Here is an 11,437-nt window from a genome sequence, read left to right on the forward strand (position 1 = left end):
TCAATGGGGTCCATCAACTGTTTGGTTACCGATACTCTTCAAAATATCTTATTTTGTGTTCAGCAGGAGAAAGAAACTCATACAGGGCCATGAACTATTTGTTTGGTGTTTACTATTCCTTTAAAAGTACTAAACTGAAAGAAGGTCATGTGTGTTTTGGTGATTAAACCAAATGTTCCGTTACATATTACAATCATCTTGTGTTTTGAAACATTGATTATGTGGACTGAAAATGTGCATAACTGTAATGAAAGCATGGATCAGGTTTTGAAAGAATGACTAGCTGGGTTACAAGTGTGATCAGTTTGGATTTTTTTAGCTAAGAGTTTTGAAAATTGTAAAAATTTAATAAATACTTTTTTTTTACTAAAACAAGAGAAATTATCAAGACGAAAATATAGCAACGAAAAAACATCCTGCAATTATAAATGCTTAACAACATAATTTACCAATAAAGCCATTATCTGCAGTATATTTATCTATATAAAACGGGTAGTTCCAGTCCTTGGTTCTGATTAACGTTAGTGGGGTTTTTTTCCAGATAAAACTAGTGATCGACCGATATATCGGTCAGCCGATATATCGGGCCGATATTTGCGGGTTTGACGTGTATCGGCATCGGCCGATACGCGGCTGCTGCGTTCGCCGATAGTTTTTTCCCGGCATTATTTACAGACAGGCGTCCGCAGGCAGCTTTGTGTTGCTGGAGACGCTGCACGTGCAGCCCATGCACTGCCCCTCCCACACTAGCACAAGTTTTAAACTTTCAAAGCATCTTTTAACTGTTTGACTTAGCTGAAATATTGCCATACACTTTGAAAGTGGAAACACGTTGCTCTATATGTGTGTGCAACTATAGCTAAGCAAGTTTGAGGGTCCAAATGGAAAACGCGAATGCCGAATATATGCTTGTCATTGTATTTAGGGAGCTGCAAATAGCTAAGTTTGAGGCTATCCATATGCATACGGCAGCTGTTACAAACACTGGTCATAGGATTAAATAATGCCGACGTTGGTTCGTGATTCCGTGATATTTGTGGGAGTTTTATTCAGCGAGGTGGTCGAACTCAGTCAGAACACTCCCTGAGGTAAAAGAATCGACGCGGTTGCGACACGCATGCGATGCAGCGCGCTCGTTTGTCCCGGCGCTCATATGCCGTGGTGAGATGAAAAGTTGAAAACATTTAAACTTTTCAGAATGCCGCAAGCGCACGCAGGTTATGTGACAAAAAAACGGACCTTTCCATGACAACATCGAAAGCTCGGCCGAGCAGCTGATCAAAGCTGGACAGGGCAGGTTTTTATTTTTCATCTCCATAAATATATGTGACGTTAGTCGTAAAGGGCTTGAAATAAATTAATCCTTACTTCCTCGTCATCATGATTAGAGTGCAGTTCATAGTTGCATAGCAACGACAGACGCCACGGGAGTGCAAGCGCTTGTAGAAAGGAGAAAGCGTCGCGGCTGTGCTTACTGTCACGGGTGACAAAATGCTGGGAAAAGCGGAACCTTTCTTTTCTCTTTCTATGTCCCCGAGGGGAGTTATTTTGGTGTAACATCTCACTCCGGTTCCGGGTGTAGCGGAGATATTGCGCAAACTAATTACAGCTGATGCACGACAGGTGGGAGGGAGAGAGAGGAGCGGTGTTTGTACAGGCTTTCCGCTTCACAAGAGGAGGATAAAAGAGCCATTCAGAGTCGAGTTAGGGCGAAGGTTGGAACTGGTAAAGGTCAATCGGTGTTCAGTTGATCAGTTGTTTGGCTGGGTCTCTGTCGTTGTGTTTTGGGGTAGAAGATCGCCGGTTTGGACGCTTACATTGGACGCTGTCATCCTGGAAATTCGTGTAAGTGAGGAACTGCTATTTGAGTCTGTCGTTTGGAGCTGCTTGTGGAAAATTACTGGATTGAATTGTGGCTTGGATCTGCGCTGGAAGAGGAAAAGAGAAAGATAAGTGAATTAAATTACATCGTTGAATTAAATGTAAAGCTTGAAGCAAAGACTGTGAATGTGAAACTTACTATTGAGGAGGACATCTGTTTCAGATGCGCTGGAGAGAATGGAGAGTTGAATATTCCCATTGAAATGCATGGACGAAGCGAGTTTTTCTGATCAGCCCTACTGTGTGTGAGTGATTTGCAGTTGTTTGCCTTACCTGATGCACGCTGAATTAATGCTGTGGATTTGTAGTGGACACGAGTGCTGTGTGCTATGCTGAGAAGAGTCTCCCAACGCCTGCTTTCATTTTTGTGAAATGATCTACTTGTCCTCATCCAAAATTCAGAACGATGCAACTGAACTGGTGAAGTAATGCTTTGTATTATCCTCTCTTCCACTGAGTATTGTTGTGAAGTAATCCCTTATTGAAGGCTCCTGTTAACCCTCTCTCTCTCTGAAATTACAAGTCTCGTGAAGAACCGTATGGCTGTGGAAAAGTCTGAACCGTTATACTTAGTGATGGAGCCCTGAAGATGTATAACATCGCTGATAAAGTCGCAATTTCCTTTTTATGTCTTGACGAGAGAAACTGCTGTTGAGAGAAGAAACCTCACCTGTTACCTACCGTCTGAGTCCTGCAGATGTGCAGCAACGCTGTGAAGTGAGTTTTAAAGTCACAATTTCCCTTTTAGATCCTGACGAGAGAATCTGCTGATAAGAGAAGAAACCTTACCTGTGACCTACCGCCTGAGTCCTGCAGATGTGCAGCAACGCTGTGAAGTGAGTTTTAAAGTCACAATTCCCCTCTCACGTCCTGTTAAGAGAATCTGCTGTTAAGAGAAGAAACCTTACCTGTGACCTACCGCCTGAGTCCTGCAGATGTGCAGCAACGCTGTGAAGTGAGTTTTAAAGTCACAATTTCCCTCTCACGACCTGTTAAGAGAATCTGCTGTTAAGAGAAGAAACCTCACCTGTTACCTACCGCCTGAGTCCTGCAGATGTGCAGCAACGCTGTGAAGTGAGTTTTAAAGTCACAATTTCCCTCTCACGACCTGTTAAGAGAATCTGCTGTTAAGAGAAGAAACCTTACCTGTTACCTACCGCCTGAGTCCTGCAGATGTGCAGCAACGCTGTGAAGTGAGTTTTAAAGTCACAATTTCCCTCTCACGACCTGTTAAGAGAATCTGCTGTTAAGAGAAGAAACCTTACCTGTTACCTACCGCCTGAGACCTGCAGATGTGCAGCAACGCTGTGAAGTGAGTTTTAGAGTCACAATTCCCCTCTCACGTCCTGTTAAGAGAATCTGCTGTTAAGAGAAGAAACCTTACCTGTTACCTACCGCCTGAGTCCTGCAGATGTGCAGCAACGCTGTGAAGTGAGTTTTAAAGTCACAATTCCCCTTTCACGTCCTGTTAAGAGAATCTGCTGTTGAAGAAGTAAACATTACTTGTTACTTATCGTTTGAGTCCTGCAGACGTGCAGCAACGCCGTGGAGTAAGCCTTCCTAGCCACTATCGTTCCATTGTGCCCCGAAGACAGTGGAAAATCGTTTCAGCGGCTACTCCGGTCCAATAGCTCGAGAAGACAGGAGTTGCTCATTCTTTCTTCAAGTTGATTATTATTCAATAAAGATTGTTACCTTTGAACCAAATTACCTGCTTCCTCTTTTGTCCATCTGTTGCGTGCCTGTGGTGTTGGCTCCTCACGGTGGTGTCTGGAGTCAGGGGCGGCTGGTCATCCGAGTCCGCCCCGGCCTGCACCGGTGACACAATTTGGCGTAAGTCGGCAGGATTGCCACCGTGAGTTGTAGCGGCCACAGGTACGCGATGGTGGACGAAGAGGTCCCACCAGTTCGCTCGCAAGTAATGCCCATTATGATGGGAGCCCCTTGGGCACAACGCTATGGAGGACCAGGATCGGAGCTGAGTTTTCAGGACTGGAAAGCGCAGACGGAATATCTGGCTGGATTACAAGGACTGAGCGCATCGCAAAAGGTACAGTTTGTGCTAGGATCGTTAGAAGGAGAAGCCAAAAGGGAAGTTCTTGCTGCATCAGAAGCCACGCGGGCCACTGTGAAGAATGTCTTTGATTTCTTGTCTGGAGTATATGGAGATTCTACCCCGGTAGCCATCCTTCGTGCCCAGTTCTTTAACTGTCAGCAGGGGCCTCAGCAGACTCTGCGAGCATACTCCCTGAAACTGCGAGAGCAGTTTGGCCGGCTGAAAGGTCGACAAGATCATGGACTGGGAGAAGGAGAGGGCTTATTGAGAGACCAGTTTGTTTTGGGGCTGCGTGAAGGACCGGTGCGCCAGGGCATACGGCTCCAGCTTCGACGAGACCCCACTATGTCTTTTGAGGCTCTTCGACAAGAGGCCTTGGCGTTGGAGTCAGATCAGGGAGAGACGACTCGGACACCGGTTCGTGTGGCGGCCAGCAGCGCCACAGTGCCCGCGCCTGTTGAGTCAAGTGAGTGGAAGCAGACATTGAGGACAGAATTACTGGAGGATGTTAAGGGACAGATGGCAGAGTTGTCTCGGAGTCTTTTGGGTGAGCTTCATCGAGGTCGAGTCGAAGGTGGACCGATGGTGCGAGGAAGATCATATTCAGAGGAGGGGCCAAGACCTGTACGCCGCCCTCCGCGTCCGACGGGCCCCCGGTTTCAGTGGGATCATCAGGGTCGACCCATCTGTATCAATTGTGGAAATCCGGGACACATCAGCCGCCAGTGCGACCGTCGTCGAAGCTCTCAAGGGGGTTTTTAGTCCCACCGGTCACTGTGGGTCAAGTGGCCGGGACCCCTTCAAGAGACCCTTGTTCTGTTCCTGTGATGAGAGACGACTGGGTTGGGCGTTGTCCCACCGTAGAAGTTCAAGTTAATGGAATGAAGATTAATTGTCTGGTCGATACAGGTTCTCAGGTCACATTGTTTTCAGAAAGTCTGGCTCTGGAGCTATTCGCGGATCATCGGCTTCACAGGACGGAAACTTCAAGACTCACATTACGTGGAGCGAATGGATTGGATATTCCTTATACTGGGTACATCGTGGTAGACTTTCTGGTTCGAGGGGTTCCTGTCCACCAGAAAGGTGTTGTCATTGTTCGAGACCATTGCTTGGGTCTCCATCGAGCACTGCTAGGGATGAATGTCATTCTGGATTGTTGGGAAGACCTGTTTAACGGTCGACCGACCCGAACATCTCCGTTGGCAGCAAGGCAGGACTGGGACCGGATCCTGGCCGATTGTCAAAGAGTCCATGCGGCCAGTCAGGTGCAAGAGCGGGAAGATATCGGTCGAGTCATCTGCCGGTATGCTCTGTCTGTTCCAGCCCGGAGTGAGGCTGTTCTTTGGGTCCGAGTGCCGGCTGGACCCCGTGAGTCAGGTAACTGTGTCCTGGTAGAGCCTCATGAAGATTGTCAACCCATCGAAGTAGCCCATGGACTAGCGGTCATACGACGAGGGCGAGTTTCAGTGAAGGTGCGAAACGCCCATCCCTACCCAGTACTCCTTCGTCGACACCAACGGCTGGTTCGAGTTTCATCTGTCCGTCCTGTCCAAGTCCAAGAGCAACAAGATGTCTGTTTCAGGCAGGTGAGCCCTGCGGTGGTAGAAGTTGCCGTCCGTCCAGTGGAGGCCAGTACAGGCCCTGTGAGAGGAGGAATGCCGACCCATTTGATGGGGGAGTCTTTGAAGGGTGAGGACCTGGAAGAAGGACAAGTGTTACAGCTCCAGGAGCTCCTGAAGAGGTGGAAACATGTGTTCTCAACCCATGAGGAAGACTATGGTTGTACAGGAGTGATTAAGCACCAAATACCCACCGGAGAAGCAACACCTAGTCGGGAGCGGTACCGTCCGGTGCCCCCCACTCTCTACACTGAAGTCCGCGCTCTGCTAAAAGGGATGCTAGATGGAGGGATTGTTCGAGAAAGTAGTAGTCCATGGGCAGCCCCGATTGTCCTAGTACGGAAGAAAACGGGAGCCTGGAGATTTTGTGTTGACTACCGCAAGCTCAATAGTGTGACCAAGAAAGATGCATTCCCGTTGCCGCGAATCGAAGATTCACTCACGAGTTTGACTCAAGCAGCATGGTATTCGACCTTGGATTTGGCCAGCGGATACTGGCAAGTACAGATGGATGACCGCGATAGAGAGAAGACTGCCTTCACCACACCGTTCGGGCTATTCGAGTGGGACCGGATGCCGTTCGGGTTGTGCAACGCCCCCGCGACCTTCCAGCGACTTATGCAGCGATGCCTGGGAGGGCAACTAGTTGAATCCACGCTGGTCTATTTGGACGATGTAATCGTTTTTTCCCCTGACTTTCAAACTCACCTGCATCACTTAGAGAATGCCTTCCGGGCCATGGAGAAATATGGGCTAAAATTGAGACCAGAAAAATGCCAGTTGTTTCGCAAAGAGGTACAGTTCCTGGGACATCGAGTCAGCGCTGCCGGTATATCCCCTGATCCAGAGAAAGTTGCAGCAGTCCAAGGCTGGGAGCCCCCACGAACGGTGAGACAAGTGCGGTCCTTCCTAGGCTTCGTAGGATATTATCGACGATTTATTAAAGGATTCTCTGGGCTTGCTAAGCCATTGAACCAGCTTCTTGCTGGTACTGGACGTTCCCGTGGCAAAGGCTCATCGACAGTGCAATGGGGCGCAGCATGTGAAACGGCCTTCCAAAATCTGAAGCAGGAACTTTTGGGGGCCCCTATCCTGGCCTATGCAGACTTCACTCAGCCGTTTCTCCTGTATACCGATGCCAGCAATGCAGGATTGGGGGCGGTATTAGCCCAAGAGCAACAAGGAGTGGAGAAGGTAATCGCTTATGCCAGTCGAAGTTTACATCCTGCAGAGCGGAACGCAGCAAACTACAGTTCCTTCAAGATAGAGTTGCTAGCCATGAAATGGGCCATGGCCGAGAAATTCAAAGACTACCTGTGGGGAGCTAAGGTGACTGTGATCACGGACAACAATCCTCTAGTTCATTTACAGACTGCCAAGTTGGGAGCAGTGGAGCAGCGGTGGGTGGCTCAGCTTGCTAATTATGACTATCAGCTCAAGTATCGACCCGGCAGAGAAAACGCGAATGCTGATGCATTGTCCAGACTCCCAGCCATTCAGAGAAACGGTCAAACGCACCTCGATGCCCCCGGTCAAGAGGATGAATTGTTGGTGGCGGTCGTGGAAGCTCCCGGGACCCAGGGGGACATTCCGTCCAGTTGGGGATGGGACCCCGGACGGTGGAGCAGGTTACAGCAAGGAGACGAAGACCTGTGTCAGGTCGCCTCGCATCTCAGGCGAGGATTCAGGCTGCGAGCTGGGGAAAGGCAGGCTCAGACAGTGGGAGTACAACAGCTCCTGAAACAGTGGAAGAGACTGCGGATCAGAGGAGGGGTAATTTGCCGTTCACTGCGAGATCCAAAAACTCAGGAAACCAGGTATCAAGTGGTGGTTCCAGAGGACCAAGTCCAAGAGCTGTTGAATGCCTATCACACCCATGCTGGCCATCAAGGCCAAGAAAAGACTTTGTCACTGTTGAGGAGGTATTTCTACTGGTCAAGGATGGAGAAGAAAGTTGAAGAGTTTGTTCAGAGTTGTCCACGGTGCACGCTGTTCAAACTCCGGAAGGAACCTCGAGCCCCACTGGTTCCCTTTCGGCCGAAGGCACCTCTGCACATCATAGGGATTGATTTCCTGACTCTAGGGAGACCCGCAGATCGATATCAAAACATCCTGGTAATGACGGATCTGTTCACCAAGTACGCTTGGGCCGTCCCCACGGTAGACCAGACGGCAGTGACTACGGCCAATGCCCTTTGGAGAACGGTAATACAGCCGTTTGGCTGTCCAGAGACCCTCCATTCGGACCAAGGTCCAAACTTCGAGTCCCGAGTCATACAGGAGCTGAGCCAGCTCTATGGTTGTCGAAAGACACACACAACTTCGTATCATCCCCAAGGTAACGGGGGATGCGAAAGATTCAATCAGACCCTGTTAGGGCTGTTGGGAACGTTGGAGAGTGAGCAGCAGTGTCAGTGGGCCGAGAGCCTCCCTACGTTACTACAAGCCTATAATAATAGCGTGCACAGCATCACCGGGTATGCCCCTTCTTACCTCATGTTTGGGCGTCATCTACGTCTACCTGTAGACTTGCTTCTGGGCACCGAGGCCACCGAAGGAGAGTACAACACAACGGACTGGGTAAATCGACACCATCAACAACTACTAAATGCCTACAAGCGAGTTTCAGACCATTTGAGTGCTGCAGCAGCTAAGAACAAGCGACTGTATGATCGAACTGCCAGAGAAGCCCCTTTACTGCCTGGAGAGCGAGTGCTGGTAAGGGACAACCGACGTCCAGGGAAAGGAAAGCTCCATGATCGTTGGGAATCGACACCATATGTGGTGGAGCACCGGCAGGGGCCTGATGCTCCAGTCTATTCGGTACGGCCTGAGGGAAAACCGGGACCTATACGAGTGCTTCATCGAAATTTGCTCCGTCCATGTCCGAACTATCCACAGCCAGCGGCTGAAATACAAAGTGCGCCGCTTGCTCCCAAGGTGCCCATGGTAGGGTGGGCAATAGTCCCAGGGAATCCCGAAGCGGAGGCCCGAGCGGCTTCACCCACGCCACCCCGACGGTCCCAGCGGGACAACCAAGGACAGCCGCCTGAGAGATATGGCGAATGGCATTAGAGAAGACCGGTTCCAGGGACTAGAACCGATTGGCAAGGGGGGATGTCACGGGTGACAAAATGCTGGGAAAAGCGGAACCTTTCTTTTCTCTTTCTATGTCCCCGAGGGGAGTTATTTTGGTGTAACATCTCACTCCGGTTCCGGGTGTAGCGGAGATATTGCGCAAACTAATTACAGCTGATGCACGACAGGTGGGAGGGAGAGAGAGGAGCGGTGTTTGTACAGGCTTTCCGCTTCACAAGAGGAGGATAAAAGAGCCATTCAGAGTCGAGTTAGGGCGAAGGTTGGAACTGGTCAAGGTCAATCGGTGTTCAGTTGATCAGTTGTTTGGCTGGGTCTCTGTCGTTGTGTTTTGGGGTAGAAGATCGCCGGTTTGGACGCTTACATTGGACGCTGTCATCCTGGAAATTCGTGTAAGTGAGGAACTGCTATTTGAGTCTGTCGTTTGGAGCTGCTTGTGGAAAATTACTGGATTGAATTGTGGCTTGGATCTGCGCTGGAAGAGGAAAAGAGAAAGATAAGTGAATTAAATTACATCGTTGAATTAAATGTAAAGCTTGAAGCAAAGACTGTGAATGTGAAACTTACTATTGAGGAGGACATCTGTTTCAGATGCGCTGGAGAGAATGGAGAGTTGAATATTCCCATTGAAATGCATGGACGAAGCGAGTTTTTCTGATCAGCCCTACTGTGTGTGAGTGATTTGCAGTTGTTTGCCTTACCTGATGCACGCTGAATTAATGCTGTGGATTTGTAGTGGACACGAGTGCTGTGTGCTATGCTGAGAAGAGTCTCCCAACGCCTGCTTTCATTTTTGTGAAATGATCTACTTGTCCTCATCCAAAATTCAGAACGATGCAACTGAACTGGTGAAGTAATGCTTTGTATTATCCTCTCTTCCACTGAGTATTGTTGTGAAGTAATCCCTTATTGAAGGCTCCTGTTAACCCTCTCTCTCTCTGAAATTACAAGTCTCGTGAAGAACCGTATGGCTGTGGAAAAGTCTGAACCGTTATACTTAGTGATGGAGCCCTGAAGATGTATAACATCGCTGATAAAGTCACAATTTCCTTTTTATGTCTTGACGAGAGAAACTGCTGTTGAGAGAAGAAACCTCACCTGTTACCTACCGTCTGAGTCCTGCAGATGTGCAGCAACGCTGTGAAGTGAGTTTTAAAGTCACAATTTCCCTTTTAGATCCTGACGAGAGAATCTGCTGATAAGAGAAGAAACCTTACCTGTGACCTACCGCCTGAGTCCTGCAGATGTGCAGCAACGCTGTGAAGTGAGTTTTAAAGTCACAATTCCCCTCTCACGTCCTGTTAAGAGAATCTGCTGTTAAGAGAAGAAACCTTACCTGTGACCTACCGCCTGAGTCCTGCAGATGTGCAGCAACGCTGTGAAGTGAGTTTTAAAGTCACAATTTCCCTCTCACGACCTGTTAAGAGAATCTGCTGTTAAGAGAAGAAACCTCACCTGTTACCTACCGCCTGAGTCCTGCAGATGTGCAGCAACGCTGTGAAGTGAGTTTTAAAGTCACAATTTCCCTCTCACGACCTGTTAAGAGAATCTGCTGTTAAGAGAAGAAACCTTACCTGTTACCTACCGCCTGAGTCCTGCAGATGTGCAGCAACGCTGTGAAGTGAGTTTTAAAGTCACAATTTCCCTCTCACGACCTGTTAAGAGAATCTGCTGTTAAGAGAAGAAACCTTACCTGTTACCTACCGCCTGAGACCTGCAGATGTGCAGCAACGCTGTGAAGTGAGTTTTAGAGTCACAATTCCCCTCTCACGTCCTGTTAAGAGAATCTGCTGTTAAGAGAAGAAACCTTACCTGTTACTTATCGTTTGAGTCCTGCAGACGTGCAGCAACGCCGTGGAGTAAGCCTTCCTAGCCACTATCGTTCCATTGTGCCCCGAAGACAGTGGAAAATCGTTTCAGCGGCTACTCCGGTCCAATAGCTCGAGAAGACAGGAGTTGCTCATTCTTTCTTCAAGTTGATTATTATTCAATAAAGATTGTTACCTTTGAACCAAATTACCTGCTTCCTCTTTTGTCCATCTGTTGCGTGCCTGTGGTGTTGGCTCCTCACGGTGGTGTCTGGAGTCAGGGGCGGCTGGTCATCCGAGTCCGCCCCGGCCTGCACCGGTGACATTACCACACGTTTTTAGACGCGATATGTGAACAGTCCCTAATTCATAATAAACTGAGAATCTATTTAGTTTAAAATCGTTTTTGTTTTGTTTAAAATGGTGATCACAATTACATATCAGACAACTACACAGAGTAACATGTTCCAGTCTATTTATATAAAAAAAAAATTGAATCATTAATTCAAACACGTTTAAAACGAATTAATTCAGTCTCATTCATAAATACCTGTTTAATTAATGGATGATTCACCGTTTTTTAATGAAGAGTCTTCTTGAATAAATGATTAAATGGATTTTTTTAAATCTTTTAGAATTTATTTTCAGAATTTGAATTATGCTTAAATATTTATTTTCAGTATTTTCAGCACTGAACTTTTTTTTTTACTTGTTCTACCTCACATGTTTTTAATATTTGTCAAATCTCAAATATTGTTGTTTTTTTTAAGTTCAATAAATGTTCCTTTTTTAAGTTCAATAAATGTTCCTTTTATAAGTTCAATAAATGTTCCTTATTTTAAATTGAGACTTGTAACATTTGTTATCATCATTGTGTCATTTTTATGATGTAAATTGAGTGAGCAAAAGCAGTATCGGCTCCAAATATCGGCCCAAGAAAATCGGCAGCCCGTATCGGTCATCGGCTAAGGCTG

General features: G+C 47.7%; 1 long non-coding RNA gene across 1 annotated transcript; it reads right to left on the reverse strand.

The window, feature by feature from the left end:
• Nucleotides 1-1,360: 1,360 nt before the first annotated feature.
• LOC309491439 lies at nt 1,361-11,016 on the reverse strand. Its single transcript, XR_014203122.1, has 3 exons — nt 10,975-11,016; nt 10,788-10,848; nt 1,361-1,470 (listed from the first exon to the last, which is right to left on the reverse strand). It is a non-coding gene; the product is annotated as an uncharacterized lncRNA (long non-coding RNA).
• Between the last annotated feature and the right edge of the window lie 421 nt (nt 11,017-11,437).

Source organism: Leuciscus leuciscus, assembly GCF_965113295.1.
Source record: "Leuciscus leuciscus genome assembly, contig: HAP1_SCAFFOLD_255, whole genome shotgun sequence".
Taxonomy (NCBI): domain Eukaryota; kingdom Metazoa; phylum Chordata; class Actinopteri; order Cypriniformes; family Leuciscidae; genus Leuciscus; species Leuciscus leuciscus.